Source organism: Trachypithecus francoisi, unplaced genomic scaffold (genome assembly GCF_009764315.1).
Source record: "Trachypithecus francoisi isolate TF-2019V2 unplaced genomic scaffold, Tfra_2.0 Lachesis_group7, whole genome shotgun sequence".
Classification (NCBI taxonomy): Eukaryota; Metazoa; Chordata; class Mammalia; order Primates; family Cercopithecidae; genus Trachypithecus; species Trachypithecus francoisi.
The window spans coordinates 11,836,691-11,856,304 of NW_022681472.1; the positions used below are offsets into that span (position 1 = coordinate 11,836,691).

General features: G+C 44.0%; 1 long non-coding RNA gene across 2 annotated transcripts in view; it reads left to right on the forward strand.

Moving 5' to 3' along the window:
- LOC117079199 overlaps window positions 1-19,614 on the forward strand; it is a 233,685-nt gene that overhangs the window by 63,693 nt on the left and 150,378 nt on the right. Inside the window, exon 3 of one of the 2 annotated variants that reach the window (XR_004435308.1) lies at window positions 13,356-13,416. The exons of the other annotated variant lie outside the window; for it this stretch is intronic. This is a non-coding gene — a long non-coding RNA (uncharacterized LOC117079199). Of the gene's footprint in view, window positions 1-13,355; window positions 13,417-19,614 lie in introns of those variants that run through there. 2 annotated transcript variants of the gene reach the window in all.

Here is a 19,614-nt window from a genome sequence, read left to right on the forward strand (position 1 = left end):
TGAGCAAAGCCCAGGACTGAGAACAAGCAGGGAGAGGGAGGGAAGAGCCTCGGATAAGCAGTGCTGGCGCCAGAGGGAAGGCTGCTGCCGTCTCTCAACTGGAATTAGCTGCCCCCTGCTTCTTGGGCTTTTTGCCTTTCTGAATTTGTGAGTGGTTGTGCCTCAGAGATGTACTCTTGGGGGCAACTGAAACACACTAAAAGTGAAATGTCGCCTCAGTTATGAGTGATCCTGATGAAGACGGTAACCAGGAAGTGTCTGAAGCCCGAGGCCACCACTCTATAAACACCAAATGTATCGCTGAGCTCCAGGATAAAAATGATATGTGCTAACTGTAGGCAAGGGCCATGTAAGCAAGGCAAAGTATTACCAAGAGGCACCATTAAAAAAAAAATTATATATTTTTATTTACAATTTTTAAGAATACAGTACATTGTTGTTAGTTATATTACCATGTTGTATAATAGACCTCTTGAATTTATTTCTGCTGTCTAACAGATATTTTGTATTCTTTGACCAGCATCGCCCTAACCCTCCCATCCCTGTCTCTGGTAACCACCATGCTATTCTCTGCTTCTTGGAGTTAGACTTTTTTAGATTCCACATATAAGTGAGGTCATGCAGTATTTGTGTTTCTGTCCTGGCTGATTTCAGTTGACGTCATGTCCTCCAGGTTCATCCGTGTTGTCGCAAGTGACAGGATTTCCCTCTTTTTAAGGTTAAATAATAATCCATGGTGTATATATGCCACATTTTCTTTATTCATTCATCTGTTGAGAGATACTTAGGTTGATTTCATATTTTAGCTATTGTGAATAATACTGCATTGAACATAGGAGTGTGGATGTCTCTTTGATACACTGATTTTAATTTTTTTTGGATAGACACCCAGTAAAGGGAATGCTGGATCACATGGTAGTTCTATTTTTATTTATTTTTAGTAACTTCCATATTGTTTTCCATGCTGGTTGTACTAATTTACATTTCTACCAACTGTATACAAGGGTTCCCTTTTCACCACATCCTCACCAACACTTGTTATCATTCATTTTCTTGATACAACCATTCTAACAGGTGTGAGATGGTATCTCATTGTGGTTTTAACGTACATTCCTCTGACGATTACTGATGTTAAGCATTTCTCATGTACTCCTTGACCATTTGTATCTCTTATGTTGAGAAATGTCTTTTCTCGTCCTTTGCCCACTTAAAAATCAGGTTGTTTTCTTGCTATTGAGTCTTTTGTGTTTCTTACATATTTTCAGTGCTAACCCTTTATCTGATACATGGTTTTCAAATATTTTCTCCCATTCTATAGGTTGTTTCATAATTATGTTGATTGTTTCCTTTGCTTTGCTGAGTCTTTTTAGTTTGATGTGATCCTGTTGGTCTATTTTTGCGTTTTTATTGCCTGTGCTTTCTTGGTCATTCCCAAAAACCATTGCCCAGACCAATATCATAGAGCTTTGCCCTTCTGGTTTCTTCTAGGCAGTTTTACAGATTCTGGTCTTAGGTTTAAGTCTTTAATCCATTTTGATTTGAGGTTTGTGTATGATGGAAGATAAGGATCCAGTTTTATTCTTTTGCATGTGGGTATGCAGTTTTCCCATTGTCATTTGTTGAAGAGGTTCTCCTTTCCCCATTTTGTATTCTTGGGACCTTCGTAGGAACAAAGTGACACAATTCTTAGAAGTAGTGTTATACACTAAAACCCAAACTGGGCAGTAATATGGGTTTCTGGCACCTCTAGTTATTGTCTGTGGGACGCTGAGCAGGTTCATTAAGCTCTCTGTGCATTCATTCCCTCAACAGAAAAATGCAGAAAACGCCTAAATGGTTAGCAACCATTACTAACAGGTTAGAGATGGCATTTGTTGAGTGTCTTGTTCAACACCTGGCAGATAGTAAGTGCTTAAGTATTTTCTGAATGAGTAGTGGGAATTCAAAACTGCTAGTTTTCCACTGGGGGAAAAAAAAACCTTAAAGATGCCAAAGGCCCTGTTTATATTAAAAGCTTGTGAAAGCACAGGAGAGTAGAGCATGGAATATGAGACCACATAGTTTCATCATCCAGAATTCAGGGTCACTACAGATTTGTCAGAGGTGTTTCATTTTCTGAATAAAAGAAAACAAATAAATTATTGTTCTTTTCAATATTATATTTGCATCAAGAAAACGTGCAGGAAGTGTAGAGTTTCATTCTCTGGGCAGGCCGTATCAGCTGAGGCGTCAGAAAGAGACAACACAACCTTCATTTGCTTCCGTTGCTTTGTGGCAAGTCTAAGGATATTTCAGAGTGAAACAAATATGGACACAAAGGATCTGAGCTCCTTTTCCAGAAGCATTTTGTCTGAGGACAGACCCAAACAGGGATGGCTCAGTGATACAGTTTGGATCTCTCTCCTCTAAATCTCATGTTGAAATGTAATCTCCAATGCTGAAGGTGGGACCTCGTGGGAGCTGTTGGGATCACGGAGGCAGATCTCTCATGGCTTGGTGCTGTCTTCCTGAAGATGAGTTTGTTATGGCCAGACCGTTTGTTCCCTGAAAAAGACCACCAGAGTCCAGAGTCAAAGCCAAGCGGCAAGGATCTTTAATGCAAGTTCGAACTTGATCCCTCCGTTCCACAACATACAGGAGGGCCCTGAACAATGCGTGCGCTTGCCTTTTATAGCCTAATGTAAACAGGACTTGTAAAGTTGCAGAGGAACGAGGGAATTCTCTAGGTTACAGCATTACAATTGGTTAACATTTTAAGTTTATACATTTAGCAGTTTTTTATTGGTTCCCGCGCTCTCACAAACGGCTGTGTTCTTATCGGGGATTTTCCAGGTGGTGTCAACTTTTAACTAGGCTCAAGGCGCCGCCCGGGCTGTCTGCCTGTAGGGTCAACTTCTAACTAGGCTCAAGGCGCCGCCCGGGCTGCCTGCCTGTAGATTTCATTTGGTCTCTTTCATTCCTCCCTTTCTCAAGTACCTCTAGAGCCAATCTTGGGTCTTATAAGTCTGATTCTGTTTCAGCGTCTACAGGTTGGTATTGGGCTCTGAGGACCATGAGCTGTATGGTGTCAAACCTCTCTCTGACAAACCGCAAAATTCTGTTAACAACACAAGGTCCTATGGTAAACAGAAATAGTAGACTTAGTAGAGGTCCAATGAAGGGGGCCAACAGAGAAAACATATAAGAATTCCACCATTGATTTGCAGCTGAGGCAAACTGCTGTTTTCTCATTTCTGTGCTTAACTTGCGTAGCTGTTGGACCCTGTTCTCTACAAGCCCTGATTCATTTACGTAGAAGCAACAGTCCTCTTTCAGGAACATACATGTACCACCTTTTTCAGCAGTGAGTAGGTCTAGGGCCCTCTGGTTCTGTAAGGTCACCTGAGCTAGGGATGTGAGCTGTCGTTGAAGGGAGGCAAGGGACTCAGCTGATTCCTCCATAGCCATGGCAAATTTTTGGTACAATTTGTTGCTTTCTATGAGGGTGTGACCTAGGGCTCCCCCGCCAGTCCGGCCACAATGAGGGATGATGTGAGGGAGATTCCTACAATGAGGGGGAGAAATATTGCTCGTGTAGGTCTCAGTTTAGGGATTGGGTGAATGGCAGTACTAGTCCAGTTACCGGTGTACCCCAGGAACTCGCCGGCAGTTAGTAGAGTTAGTCGGGGAACTAGTGTGACAGGAAGACACAGTAGGCTGGCAACAGAGGGACTAGGTAGATTCTTAGATAATGTTCCATTGCACCAAAAGAATATGCCCGGCGGGGCTCTTAGGGAGGCACTAGGGGGCATCACAGTGATGCTACAGAGGCTGGAGTTAGTGCCTGAAAAACAGTAGGGAAACTTTTCCTGACTAGGGTTTTGGTACAGTGGCACATTAAGAATGGGGGCGTCTGTGAGATTCTGAAAGTCCCTAGTTTGGGTGGAGGATTCCCAGGGCAGAGGGACAGCGGTTAGTGGTGGATGCCCTAGGGTGGCACACAGAAAGCAGCCAGACAAGCTGTGAAGTCCCGTAAGGTTGTCAAGCTCTAATCCTTCTTGTAATACTTCCATCCAGGAGAAAGGGCGTAATTCTTGTGTTAGTCTGTCTTCCTGTCGCTGGATATCCCTATGGACTAGGGGCAGTATTTGAACTAGGCCACGCCACAGATAGAGGTGACTACTAGGCCATGTGGAGGAAGAGGAATAGTACACAGCCCCATGTTGAGGCGTGGTCCAGCGGGGGTCCCAAGGGTCCTTAACTATCCAAGTATAGATACCGCCTCTACCCTGTTGGTAAAAATTCCACCCGGATTGCTTGTTCCACCCTCTGACCGAGTGCATCTTACAGTAATTGTAGGGGCAGCCTGCGTTTTGGTGCCACCAATAGTGTTTACAATTGTGTTTAGTCTGATCAAACTCAAAGCATATCATTGGTGCCACTGGTTTGGCTATCTGAAAACCAGTAAAATTCAGCAAAATTGGGGCACTGCACCCTGAGGAGGGACAATCAGCACTGGCCAATAATTTCCCGGGCTTATGAGGTTGCCCTGGGTGGGTTTGGTTTACATAAAGCCAGAATCTCCAAACAAAGGGATTAGAAACTGGTTTTGTGTTAGCCCGCACGGCCATTAGGGCGACTAACATTAGGGTTAGACTACCTAGCTGCATGTTTGTAGTGAGCTATGCTGCTGGCGCAGGGTGAGTTTTAAGGGGTTGTTCTTAGCTTTGTCCACAGTCCACGTGGTCGGTGCTTCAGTCGCTATCGTGACGGGTCCGAGAAGGTCGGAGGCTGGGTCCACCGGCTTGACGTGGGTGTAGTGGATCCACGACGCGATGCCTTCTACCTTTAGGGCAGTGGGTGTGGTTAGGAGTACTTGAAGCGGTCCCTTCCACCGGGGTTCTAAGGTTTCTTGCCGGTGTCGCTTGACTAGGACCCAGTCTCCCGGCTGGTACGGGTGGGGTGTCGGTGGGGGTCTGGTTTCATATAATTCCTGCAGCTTAGGCCAGATTTCCTGATGAATTTTCTGCAAGGCTTGTAGGGAAAACAAGAGTTCAGATACATTTTCAGTTTCAGATTTGAGCAGATCATCTTTTAGGCTGGGAACTAGGGGTGGGGGTCTGCCATACATGATTTCATAAGGGGTAAGGCCCAGTCTGTAGGGGGTATTACGGGCCCGGAACAGAGCGTAGGGGAGAAGGACCACCCAATTAGCGCCAGTCTCCATAGTTAATTTAGTTAAGATCTCCTTTAAGGTCCGATTCATCCTTTCTACCTGTCCTGAACTCTGGGGCCTGTAAGCGCAATGTAATTTCCAATTAGCCCCAAGAATGGAAGCCAAATCCTGACTCACCTTAGCAACGAAGGCCGGTCCATTATCTGACCCTATCTGGATGGGAAAGCCATACCTGGGGAGGATATCTTCCAGAATTTTTTTCGCTACAACCTGAGCGGTTTCTCTTTTGGTTGGAAATGCTTCAGTCCACCCTGAAAAGGTATCTACAAAGACAAGTAAGTACCGATATCCGTATTTCCTGGCTTTACCTCAGTGAAATCTACTTCCCAGTAGATACCGGGCCTGGTTCCCCTGAGCCTTGTTCCCGCAGCAGCCTGGGATTGGGGATAGGCGTTGCTAAGCTGGCAGACTTTGCAACTCATCACGATGCTGCTGGCCGTTTCCGCTATGCGTCTGATCTTGAGCTTGGAGCGTCTAATCAGGTCCATCATCTGCCGGGCACCCAGATGGGTGGATCGGTGGATGTGTTCTAACACTTGCTGTCCTAATTTTTCTGGTAGGATAATATGGTCTTTAGTATCAGTCCACCACCCATTCTGGATCTGTTTCAGGGGAAGTTTGTCGATCCACTGGAGATCTTGTTCTGAATAATCAGGGTAATACGGCAGGTCTCTGGGGCCCGGATCAGGGAGCTGGAGTGCAAGGAGTTGACTGGGAGCCTTTGCCATACTCCTTGCAGTTTGATCTGCCAGAAAGTTGCCTTGAGCAGTTGGAGTGGTTGGCTTCTGGTGCCCTGGGCAATGTACAATAGCCAATTTTCTGGTTTCCATAGGGCTGTTAGCAGGGCTAGGATCTCTTGCTTATTTTTTATTTCTTTTCCTCAGCCGTTAGCAACCCTCGCTCCCTGTAAATGGCCCCTGTATGTGTGCCGTAGCGAAAGCGTACCGGCTATCTGTGTATACCGTCAGTTTTCTCCCTGCCCCTAAGGTAAGAGCTTGGGTGAGCGCTATCAGTTCGGCCCTCTGGGCCGATGTCCCCGGGGGCAGGGGTTCCGCCCAGATTACCTCAGTCTCTGAAGTCACCGCTGCTCCAGCATACCTGGCCTTGGTGTATGAAGCTACTCCCATCCGTGAACCAAACGAGGTCGGCGTCAGGAAGTGGGCGGTCCTGCAGGTCTCTCGAACTCCGTGCACCTGGGCTAATATCTCGGTGCAATTATGGAGCGCGGCGCGTCCAGGTCGGGTGTGGCAGCAGCGAGGCAGGGTTTAAGGTCGTGGGGGCAGAAAATTATTCTGAGGGGATTTAATAGTAGTCCCTGGTAGTGGGTGAGCCGGGCGTTGCTTATCCATCGGTTAGGCGGCTGTTTGAGTACACCTTCGATGGCATGTGGGTAACGACCCGTAATTCTTGTCCCAAGACAAGTTTATCAGCATCTTGTACCATCAGGGCCGTGGCTGCGATCACTCAGAGGCAAGGGGGCCACCCGGCAGCCACTGGGTCTAACTTCTTTGACAGGTAGGCGACTGGCCTCCGCCAGGGGCCTAAGTTCTGAGTTAACACCACCTTGGCGACGCCCTTACTCTCATCCACGTATAAGTGGAAGGGCTTAGTGACGTCAGGCAGTCCCAGTGCAGGCGCAGAGAGTAGGGCGGTTTTAATCTGTTGGAAAGCCGACTCGGCTTCTTCTGTCCAATTAAATGACTGCTGTCCCCGCGTTGCCTGATATAAGGGCTTAGCCAGCTCTGCAAACCCAGGTATCCATAGTCTACAAAATCCTGCCGACCCCAGGAATTCCCTTACTTGTCGGGTGGCTTGTGGCCTGGGGATCTGCAGAACAGTCTGTTTCCGGGCGTCTGTTAACCAGCGCTGCCTCCTTTTAGCAGGTACCCCAGATATGTTACTTCTGGTTTACAGATTTGAGCTTTCTTTGCCGAGGCCCGATAGCCTAGACTCCCTAGAGCTTGTACGAGACTTTGGTCCCTTGGAGGCAAGCTTCTCGGGTCTCGGCAGCGATCAGAAGGTCATCAACATACTGTAATAAGGTTATTTCAGGGTGTTTGCGTCGGTATTCACCAGGTCTTCATGGAGAGCCTCATCGAACAGGGTAGGAGAGTTTTTGAATCCCTGCGGCAGTCTGGTCCATGTCAGTTGGCCACTTATGCCCCTTTCAGGGTCAGTCCACTCGAAGGCGAAAAGCTTTTGGCTCTGAGGGGCTAAAGGCAAACTGAAGAAGGCATCCTTCAAATCTAAAACAGTGTACCATTGGTGTTTGGGGTTTAGAGTACTCAGGAGGGTATATGGGTTGGGCACAGTTGGATGTATGTCCATAACTCTCTTATTGACTTCTCTTAAGTCCTGTACAGGTCTATACTCCCCGCTATTAGGTTTCCGTACCGGCAACAAGGGAGTGTTCCAGGGTGAGTGACAGGGCTGAAGGACCCCTTGTCGAGGAGCCTACGGATGTGGGGCGTGATTCCTTCTTTGGCCTCTAAGGGCATTTGGTATTGACGCACCTGAACGGGTGTGCCCCAGGCTTGAGTTCCACAAACAAGGCAGGACGGTGCTTTGCTAGTCCTAAACCTCCCGTTTCTGCCCAGGCTCCTGGAAATTGTTGAAGCCAGGTTGCTATGTCCTGGTCAGGGGCCGCCTGCTCCTGGTGGAGCCGGTATTCATCTTCTAAGGTTATGGTCAGGACGGGCACGGGCTGATTTGGGGAATCGGTCACGATGGGCCCCTCAGGGAGGAAATGGATCTGTGCTCCCATTTTAGTTAGCAGGTCTCTCCCTAGTAGAGGACAGGGGCTCTCAGGGATAACCAGGAAGGAGTGGGTTACATTCTTGGCTCCAAGATTTACTGTTCTTTGTGTCGTCCAGGGGTACTTTTTAATTCCTGTGGCCCCTTGTACCCACGAGGACTGGAGGATAATTTTCCCTCAGTTTTAACTAGGACTGAGTGTTGTGCTCCCGTATCGACCAAGAACTGAACTGGGGACCCCTCCACTTGCAAGGTTACCCTGGGTTCGGGGAGGGGGACCAAACCCCGTCTTCCCTAGTCCTCATTTTGAGTGACTAGTACGGTGTAGACCTAGGGGGTCCCCGTCCTTGCTGTTTCTTTTTGGACAGTCTCTTGCCCAGTGGCCAGCTTGTTTACAGTAGGCACATTGGTCTTTGCTCAGGTTGTTATATCTGGGGGACCGCTTAGGTTGGGTGTTCTCTGGCTGTAGATGCTCTTTTTGTACAACCGCTGCCAGGACCTGGGTCATTTTTTCCTCTGAGTATCTCTATTATTGTAAACCCGCTGGGCTATCTGAAGAGGTCCTGAAGCTGTTTTCCCTCTAAGTCCTCTAATTTCTGGAGTTTCTTTCTAATATCTGGGGTTGCCTGATTTACAAAAGACATTACGACAGCTGCTTGGCTTCCGGGAGCCTCTGGGTTCATAGGAGTGTATTGCCTAAAGGCCTCCATTAATCTTTCTAGGTAGCTAGCCGGGCTTTCTGTCTTTCCCTGCAGAACAGAGTATACTTTAGCCAAATTGGTGGGCTTGCGAGCAGCCGCCCGGAGACCTGCCGTTAGAGTCTGGCGATAAAGGTGTAGCCGTCCCCTACCTTCTGCCGTGTTGTAGTCCCACGCCGGTCTGGACAGAGGAAAAGTCGCATTTATAAGGTCGGGGTTGGCAGTCGGTTGACCGTCGTCCCCCGGGACCAGCTTTCTAGCTTCTACCTGTATTCTCTCTCGCTCCTCCGTCGTGAACAAGATTCGGAGGAGCTGCTGACAATCATCCCAAGTGGGCTGGTGGGTAAACATAATACTATCCAGTAAAGCCATTAAATCTTTGGGGTTGTCTGAAAACCGAGCACTCTGGGTCTTCCAATTATATAGATCACTGGTGGAGAATGGCCAGTACTGGAGCCTAGGACTTCCCGTGTCGTCTGGGGGCCCTATTTCCCGAAGGGGTAACGCCACTGTGGAGTCAGGTGGCTGGGGAGGGGGAACCCGCAAAGTACGCCCTTGCGTTCGCCCTGCCGGCCCTTCGGAGTTGCTTTCACTTTCAGCGGGTACAGGCACGCTGACCGCTTCCCGTTCACCTGCTCCCTCCTGCGGTTCCTCCCAGGGGCTGGGACCCGGGACCGGAGGGGTATGGAGGGGGTTCTGTGGACAGAAGGTCCTCGCTATCTGGTAGAACAGGATGGGGGGGCAGTCGGTTGCTTGGATTTTAGTGGTCGAGCAACCAGTGCCTTACAGGGTTCAGAGGCTAATTGGAAGGGGACAGCCAAGGGGGCGGGTTCCCAGCTATATCCTGCCATATGAGGATATATGGGATATGATCCGGGTGATTAGCACGCCCAGGCTGGAAAACCTTGGACTTTACCCTAGTGATGACAGGGAGACAGAACGTCCCTTCGGGTGGCCACCCTACGTTAAGGGCGGGCCACTCGGAGCGGCACAGAGTAATTAGCTTTCCCTTCCTGATGTCCATACCAAGATCATGGCCCCTTGCCCTAACATCCTTGAAATTACTTGTAAGGAGAGATAGGGGAGTGGTCTGGGTATTACCCATCTTGAACAATAGCGCCCGGAGTGGCGTCTGCAACAGGTCCTGCAAGGGAAAAGTGAATTGCTGGAACAGGTCCTGCAAGGGAAAAGTGAGTTGCTGGAATATCAACAACAAGTTTACGTCAGTCGCCGCGCGCGCCAGAAATCTGGGTCAGAACAAGTTTAGACAAGAATACGTCAGTCGCAAGCGCGCACCAGAAATCTGGGTCAAAATAAGTGCAAACAAGAACCAGATGAGAGCCGGGGGACGTCTCCCACCGGTCTCCGCTGGCTGTCCTATAGCGCGTCCGCCAGGACGTATGCCAGCTTCAGACCTCGCAAGTCACAGATTCAGGCGGACTTAGAGAGCCACGAATTCAGACAGGCTAACAGCCTCAGGCGGACTTAAAGAGCCGCGAATTCAGACAGGCTAACAGCCTCAGGCGGACTTAAAGAGCCGCAGGTTCAGAACGGACACAGACAGACAAAGACGAAGACGGGCAAACATAGACGAGCCGGCTCACCTATTAGCAGATCGATCCTAGTAGATCCGTTGACCAGGGGTCTGGTGGGCTTGGGGAATCCCGGACGAGCCCCCAGATGTTATGCCCAGACCGTTTGTTCCCCGAAAAAGACCACCAGAGTCCAGAGTCAAAGCCAAGCGGCAAGGATCTTTAATGCAAGTTCGAACTTGATCCCTCCGTTCCACAACATACAGGAGGGCCCTGAACAATGCGTGCGCTTGCCTTTTATAGCCTAATGTAAACAGGACTTGTAAAGTTGCAGAGGAACGAGGGAATTCTCTAGGTTACAGCATTACAATTGGTTAACATTTTAAGTTTATACATTTAGCATTTTTTATTGGTTCCCGCGCTCTCACAAACGCTGTGTTCTTATCGGGGATTTTCCAGGTGGTGTCAACTTTTAACTAGGCTCAAGGCGCCGCCCGGGCTGTCTGCCTGTAGGGTCAACTTCTAACTAGGCTCAAGGCGCCGCCCGGGCTGCCTGCCTGTAGATTTCATTTGGTCTCTTTCAAGTTCTTGTGAGATCTGGTTGTTTAAAAGTGTGTGGCATCTCCCCCCTCACTCTCTTGCTCCTGCTCTGGCCATGTGATGTGCCTGCTCCCTCTTTGCCTTCTGCTGTGATTTTACTTCCCAAGGCCTCCCCAGGAACCGAGCAGATGCCAGTATCGTGCTTCCTGTACAGCCTGCAGAACCGTGAGCCAATTAAACCCCTTTTCTTTGTAAATTACCCAGTCTCAGGTATTTCTTTATAGCAATGCAAGAACAACTTAATACACCCAAGTGAACCACAGTCCATGTGATATTTGAGGACTGTGGAGAATGTGACTGCTCCAGGAAAGCACGGAGGGACAACTCTGCTCCTCTCTAAGGAGAACCCCCTGTAACTGATGGCACAGAGCTCAGTGAAGGCAGTGCTATGGGCAGTTACCAAATGAATGATCAGCAGGAAACTAGAAGAGGAAAAGTTGATTGCTGGGAGTCAGCACCAGTTGTCTTAGAAAAAAAAATCTTTCCAGACCAGGCGTGGTGGCTCATGCCTGTAATCCCAGCACTATGGGAGGCTGAGGCAGGTGAATCACCTGAGGTCAGGAGTTTGAGACCAGCCTGGCCAACATAATGAAACCCCATCTCTATTAGAAATGCAAAAATTAGCCGGGCGTGTTGGTGCACACATATAATCCCAGTTACTTAGGAGGCAGAGGCAAGAGAATCACTTGAACCCAGAAGGTGGAGGTTGCAGTGAGTGGAGATCGTGCCACTGCACTCCAGCCTGGGCGACAAGAGCAAAACTCCATCTGAAAAAAAAAAAATTTCCAGAATAAACATATGTGTATGTGTGTGTGTGTATATATATGTGTGTGTGTATATATATGTGTGTGTGTGTGTGTGTGTGTATGATTGTGATTTGGTACAGCAGGGAAATCGTATAGCTGTATTTAAGTAAGAACTTGGTAAGTCCTTTTTGATGATACGGTTAGGTAGACTCATAAATAGGTTGTTGAAAAATTCTTGTATAGAATCTGAATAATGGTGGTGATCTCATAGAAAACAGGTGTTCCTGGTATCCTCAGTGCTGGTATCCTCAATACTGGTCGTATTTAATGATGAATTAGCCTCTGCAGAGACAACTTAAAGGTTATTCATGGGCTTGCAACATTAACATTTAGACACTTCTCTACAATTTCATGTTTCTTCTTGGAGAACTTGTTGATTTAATTTAACAAATGTCATTCACTAATGGTAAAGGTCATTACATGAAAGGAAAATGACAAATCTCTAACATTCACTAATGAAGCCTTTATGGTAAATATCACACACTTAGAATTATCTTAAAAGTAAGAATAAAGCTTGTTTGGCCTTTTATTAAAGCTCCAACTATCAAGGCTAATATTTTATCAATCTTTTGTATTTTGATTTCCATTCTACTTCACTACATGTCCCTGTTCAATGTATTAACTTGCTGAAAATGGACTTATAGGTGTCTTTAGGGACAAATATATAATTTTTGACTGATTGAAGGCATTTGCTAGTAGTGAAGTCTTCATCATTTAGCAGTGAAGTCTTCCTTTGAACAGTGTGAGACCTCAGGGGTTGAATTGTAATTGATTCAGGCTAATCATATTAACCCCATGTGTTTTGCCAGTGTTTTGTCTAGGGTTGTGCATGTGACCCAGTTCTGGCCAATGAACCCAAATGGGAACTCTATGGGGGATTCAGGGAAGGATTTTTCTCCTTGACAGAAGAGAGAGTGGGGCAAAGAGAAAGCTCTTTTTGCCTTCTTTCTCCCTCCCTTTGGACAACTGCTGTATGAGCATATGATGGCTATAAAGAAACAAGCCCTGCCGGGCGCAGTGGCTCATGCCTGTAATCCCAACACTTTGGGAGGTTGAGGTGGGCAGATCACAAGGTCAGGATATTGAGACCATCCTGGCCAACATGTGAAATCCCGCCTCTACTAAAAATACAAAAATTAGCTGGGCGTGGTGACAGACGCCTGTAGTCCCAGCTACTTGGGAGGCTGAGGCAGGAGAATTGCTTGAACCTGGCAGGTGGAGGTTGCAGTGAGCCAAGACTGCACCACTGCACTCCAGCCTGGGTGACAGAGTGAGACTCCGTTAAAAAAAAAAAAAAAAAAAAAGAAGCCCAAGAACAAAAGCTCACGTACTATGGATCATGAGGAAGGGTGAAAAGTGTGAAGTCCTTGTTGGCATTGTTGGTGTGCCTGCCCAACCCTAGCGCTGTCTGCCTCTGAATCCATATTAAGTAAATGGTGTGTTAAGCCCTGTTGTGTGCCATTATTTGCCGAGGAACAGATCCTAACCGATGCACAGGTGCTACGGTTTTAATGTCCCCTCCAAAACTCATGTTGAAGTGTAATTGCCATTATAACAGTGTTGAAAGGTAGGGCCTTTAAGAATTGATAAGGTCATGAGGGGCTGTGTTTCTGTGAATGGATTAATGCCATTCTTGTGAGGCTGGGTTCCTGATAAAAATGAAGTTCCAAGCCCCAATCTCTCTCTGACTCATGCACTCTCTCCTCCGGCTCTCTCACCATGTGATGCCTTCTGTCATGGTATGATGCAGCTAGAAGGCCTTCACCAGATGCAGCCCCTTGATCCTGGACTTCCTGGCCTCCTGAACCGTGAGACAAATAAATGTATTTTCTTTATAAATTACTCAGTCTGAGGTATTTTGTTATAGCAGCAGAAAATAGACTAAAATAACAGGTATCCCTAACTTTTGGTAGGCCCCAGAACAATTTCTTGTAGTTGCTGTGGTATAAGTTCATGTTAAAAACCTGCAAGTTCTGAGACAGTGCATCAGTTCTCCCAGAAGTCAGTGCAGCCTGCAGGTGTTCCACGGAGAAAGAAAAAGCACAGCTTAGCCATTGAAAGACTATTTTCTTTGTTTACTTACTGTTTTTGCTTGCACACGCTATGAAAATGAAATTAATTTGAAAATCCCCTTTTGAATGGGTGATTTAGAGATAATACTTCAACATAAAAAGATATATGTGTACTGAAAGAGTAAAATGAGAAATAAATGAGATCTGATGTCCTCTTTTAGCGCATTTTTTACATTTATTCTCCATGCCATTTGATTTATTAAGGCTTTTTGCTGTGAGCTTATCATATTGCAATCTTCCCCAGGAAAAAGCAATTTGAAAGTGGTTGTGGCTGAAGGCACATTATGATGGCAGAAAATCAAATAGAACACTGACTTCCATTTAAGATTGTCAGCTTGATGAATAGAGTGATGTTGACTTAAAGCAGACAGGACCTGATAGAGATGGTCTATTCCCAGCGGGTGGAAGGCATGTGGAATGATGATTAAATAAAACATATTTGGTCACTCTATCCTAGAAACTATGTATTTCACAACTTTTGAACATACAGAAATAAACAAACTAATACCTAGAAGCTTTCAAGTCAAATCCTCTTTAAATAATGTCCATTTTTATTAATTTTGTAATCATGTACATATTTTCTCCTTTCTTCTTTGATGGAAATTTTGATTCTTTGCAAAATTTTTTACCTAATTTATTATTCAAAAATAATATGCCTTTTTTGTTAATGATTTTATTTTCAGATTTGGGATGCAGTCCTAATCTTGTGTGATTAACCTTGTACTTTGTGATTTTTCAGATATCATATTTGTGGATTTTCATAGTTCATGTCTTCTTACACATTTGGAGAATTTGTGGAAGCTAGTTATAAGTAGTAAGCATGACTCAAGTTTAAGGTATGAGCCCTGCAGATTTACCAGGCAAACAACACTGGAAAAATATAGGAGTCAAACATTTAAACTATTAATATTCACAGTTTCTAATGCATTTATTTAAACATTTTCTTTCTCCCTCCTGCCCCTGTTTCTCTTACCTCTCTTCCTTTACATAAAATTTTTTTTTATTGAATTCTTAGTGTATGTCAAACTGGAGATAGAGGAATAAGAAACACTTGCCACCTTCAAAACTCTCACTTTCTTGTGGAGGAAGAAACAGATAAGTGTAGGTATATGCAAAATGACGCTCGCGATAGACTTAGTAAGCGTGGTAGCAGAAGTCTGAAGAGCTTCACAAGATCTTGGAGGAGGAAATTTGCTTAAGGAAGTCAGAAAACATAGATGAAAATGATGATTACATTGTTTCATTTGTTTATACCAAGGAATGTTATATACTTGGCATCTATTTAAACATTTGAGAGAAAGATAAAGATGAATGAAGACTAACTTCTGACAGACTAAGTTCACTGGAGAAAACAATCAGTGGGTTAAATATGTTTTCTTTGTATTGAAGTCTCTCGTTTCCGGGCAAGAAACGGAAGAAAGGGTGTGGGCAACGTGGGGATTATGTAAATTGGACACTTGAGGGCACAGAGGAACAGCTTATACGAAGGAACATACATAAAGTGAGTAACACACACCTGGTACCATGGAAGAGGCCATGAAGAGGGATGAAATATGAGTAAAGACTACAGCTCATGATATGAAACCATGGTTTAAATACTGCTTTCAAAAATTTTTATGTTTTAAAGTTTTTATTGTGGACAATCTCAAATAGGTGCAAAAGTAGGGAGAATAGTATGAGGTCTAATAGTATTAATATAATACTATTAATATAATAATAGAATAACTCTGCCCCCAGTATGTGCTCATCATCTGACTTCAACCAGTCTGATTTGATGCATACTCCCCTTCCTCCACCACGGGATTATTTTGAATTCCAGACATCATAGAATTAATTGCAGCTATAAATGTCTTTGTATTTATCTTTATAAGTTAATTCTTTTTTTCTAAAAACATAAGCTTGCAAACATCATCTTATCTGAAGTATTAATAATGATTTCTAAATATTATCAGATTATCCAGTTAGTGTTCAAATTGTCACATGCATTTTTTTTTCCAGTTGCTTAGTTTGAATCAGGATCTGATATGGTTTGGCTGTGTCCCCACCCAAATCTCATCTTGAATTGCAGCTTCCATAATTCCCACATGTCATGAGAGGGACCCTGTAGGAGGTAATTGAATCATGGGGGTGGGTCTTTCCCATGCTGTTCTCTTGGTAGTGAACAAGTTTTATGAGACTTGATGATTACATAAAGGGGAGTCCCCCGCACAAGCTCTCTTGCCTGCCACTATGTAAGATGTGCCTTTGGTCCTCCTTTGCCTTCCACCACCATTGTGAGGCCTCCCCAGGCATGTGGAACTGTGAGTCCATTAAACCTCTTTTTCTTTTTCTTTATAAATTATTACCCAGTCTTGGGTATGCCTTTATTAGCAGTGTCAGAACAGACTAATACAGGATCCAAACAAGGTTCACTGATTATATTTGGTGAATATGTAGCTTTAATCCATTTTCATCTACAGGTGTCCACATCCTGACATTTTTGGTTCCCTGCAATTCATTTATGAAAGATAATAGGTTGTCATGTAGCATTCACCACATTTTGGACTTTGATGATTAGTACGATGAGTGTAAAATCATGCTAATATACAATTAACATGCTCTTCTAGATTGTAGATAGATCTAGATGCCTCATCAGATTCAATTCAATTTTTTTGGCATTGATACTTTCCAGGTGGTGATGTGTATTTCTGTGAGGAGGCACACAATGTCATATTTGGTAATGTTAAGATTGATCAATGAGTTCCTAGGTTATCAGCCTGATTCATCCACTGTGATCTTACCTATCAACTTTTCATCTTATGGTTTTAGTAACTAAAACTCATTATTGCCTAAGCCCATTATTTCACTGGAGGCTGATAATGGCAATATTCCAATCCAAGGTAGATAGTAAATCCTACCAAGATGTGAATCTGAATGACTGAATTCATGGTCCGGAGTGCAGCTAGTGAACAACTCTGCGTGGCCTGAAAAACTGGGATTTTTCTTTTTTAAATGTTATGTCATATATGCTTCTTTCATTTTAATTAAAATCAACTTGTTTTCCTTATTTGTGACGTTTTCCTTGTGGCATCATGAAGTTACAGTCCCTCATATTATTTTTAAATGTTCTTGAATTATAGTGGAGAAAAATAAATGTAAAAGCAATTTTCTAAGAATTTTCTCTTTACTCTAGACATGTGTAGAATTTAAAAATGAGTGGAATTGTAAGTTGAAGAAAAGTACGCATTTCAATACCCTTCATAGATTCAGTATCTCCTTTGTATAGTCTATTAGTAGCATTTGAAGCATCATTCTGTATCTGAGTTTCTGCCAGTGAGTTGTGCTGCTGTTGTAAGATGACTCGGTAGTGTTCCTCCATTCATTCCTACCAGTTCCTGCTTAAGTATTATTTGTTCATTATATTTGTGTACTTTCTTATGTTTAATCAATGTACTTAATTTTGGAAGGAAATACCACTGAGGAGCATGACAATAGTATGTCATGTGGCAATATTAGAATACCAGAGCCGATAACATTCCCAGCATCCCTCTGTGAATGCACTGGTGAAAACTGCCATCCCACAGTGATATGTCTTTGAATGCTGCCTTGTTAGCCTACCCTGAGCCTTCCTAGATGGCCATATATAATAGATTTCAATAATATGTGCAAACTGGTGTTCAACATTTGTAATCACAAAGGGAGCACATTCAGAGTGGCTCATGCTGCTTTTTAATGCTCTGCTGTCACTGTCTTGAAATTCTTTTGAGCTTTGTAAATGAAGTCCAGTGGGAAAAGGAGGAAGCACGTGAGCAGAGGAGATCCCGGCAATAGGTGTCTGGTTCCTTGCTACGCAATTAGCATATAGCATTTGAGATGCCTCATGAGTCCAGAATTCCCATGGGTCCATGACAGGTAGGATTTCAGAGAAACTTACAGTGAGGACAATGTAAGCTGGGGCATTGACTCTCCCCAAAGGCCAGTCTCTATTCGAACCTGGACTTCCTTTGAATGCAGAAAGAAGGAAATGGTTTTCTAAGACCAACAGACCCTATGATATCCTTTTTTTACTGGTGTTACTTCTTTGTATTAGCCATCACTTATGCTGACAAGGATGACATGGGGTGATGATATTGTTCCTTTCCCCTTCAATCCTTCCTTACTTATCTGTAGCCTAAGGTAGAGTGTTGGTAGAGTATATACATACCAAGAGGTGAAATGAAAACAGTTGAGTTAACTTTGTATACTTTCCTTTGTTTTGGTAAGAATAAAATGCACCTGCATGCACGAGCTACAAAATAAGAATTGTGTAATTCTGGTGATTCTGCATCCAAGTAAGCTGTTCTTATATTTGCATTTAAAACAATATAAAAATGCATAATAAAATTTGTCCTCATAATTTAATGTTTTAATTTTCTTTACTTAGAGCAACATTAAAAAGCAAATAAAAAACATCTTCAGAAGCCAAGTTAGAGACCATAAAATAAAGGAAAAAAATTTTATATTTTGGTACTTTCAGTGGCACTTTGGGGGCTGCATTTTGAACAAGGGGTTCCCACATTTTTATTTTTCACTAAGTCCTGCAGATTCTATCACCAGTCCTGTCTGTAAGAAACTACCAAGTTCTGTGATACGTTTTCCCCTTGATGTCACACTTGAGTAGTTTTCTCTTTTCTCCTAGTTATTTTGAAATTTTGTGTAGTTCTAGAAACATTGACTTAGTGAATGACTTCTCTCATATTTAGTCTGTGCAATGGACTGAATGTGTATGTCGCCCAGCAAATTCATATGTTGAAGCTCTAACCTGCAAGGTGATGGTATTAGGAGGCAGGGTTTTTGGAAGGTGATTAGGTCATGAGAGTGGAGTCCTCATGGATGTGATTAAAGCTATTCTGAAAGGAATCCCAGAGAGCTGTCTTTCTCTTTCTGCCATAGGAGGACACAATGAGAAGACAGTGATCTGCAACCCAGAAGAGTGCCCTCAGCAGTACCCAGCTCTGCTGGCACCGTAGTCTCAGACTCCCAGCTTTCAGAACTGTAGGAAATAAATGTGTGTGGTTTCCAAGCAACCCAGCCTATATGCTTTGTTATAGCAGCCAGAACTGACTAAAACTGGTAAAAGGGTGCTTCTAACCATACAAATTTTAAGCTGTTTCAGGCTCTCTGCCAGCCACCCAAAGGCCAAGGTCCAGTCAGGATGTTTAATTGGATGGGATATTCTTACGAATTAATTACCCAACCGTCTTATTTTTATATTTAAAATATTGTATCCAAATAAGAACACAGATCCAGGTTTTTATTTACAGGCAAGGGAAAAGTGCAAGCAATTCCCTAGGCTAGTCCATGTCAAAGCAAAACAAAACAAAACAAACAAACAAACAAAAAGCTCCTCTTGCACTTAACGTGGTCAGTTCTTGCAATGCCCCCTTCTGATAGTGGAATTTATGGTTAAAATTAGACTTCCCATTGATCAAATTATGCTTTAGCATTTCTTGGAGAGTAGCAAAAAATATGTTTCTCAGTTAGGCTATAAACAAAAATCTATAGCAATTAACTTAATTTTTAGTTAAAAATTGTGGTAAAAATTTTTGACTTAATTTTTAAAGAGAAGCAAACCCTCAGGAGAAACAAATTTGCTGACACCTTGATCTAGGACTTCTAGCCACCAGAATTGTGAGAAAATAAATTCCTGTTGCTTAAGCTACCCAGTTGTGGTATGTTGTTATAACTCTAGCAAACCAGTAATTTCACTTCTTTTGGGTATTTACCCAGAAATGAAATTACTGGATTATGCAGTAATCCTCCATTTAATTTTTAAAGAAATTGCTGCACCATTTTCTATAGCAGCTGCAGCATTTTACATTCCCACTAGTAATGCAGAGGGATCCAATGTCTCCACATTCTTGTCAATATTTGTGATTTTCTGTTTTCTTAAGTTTTAAATTTTGGATGATAGCATCC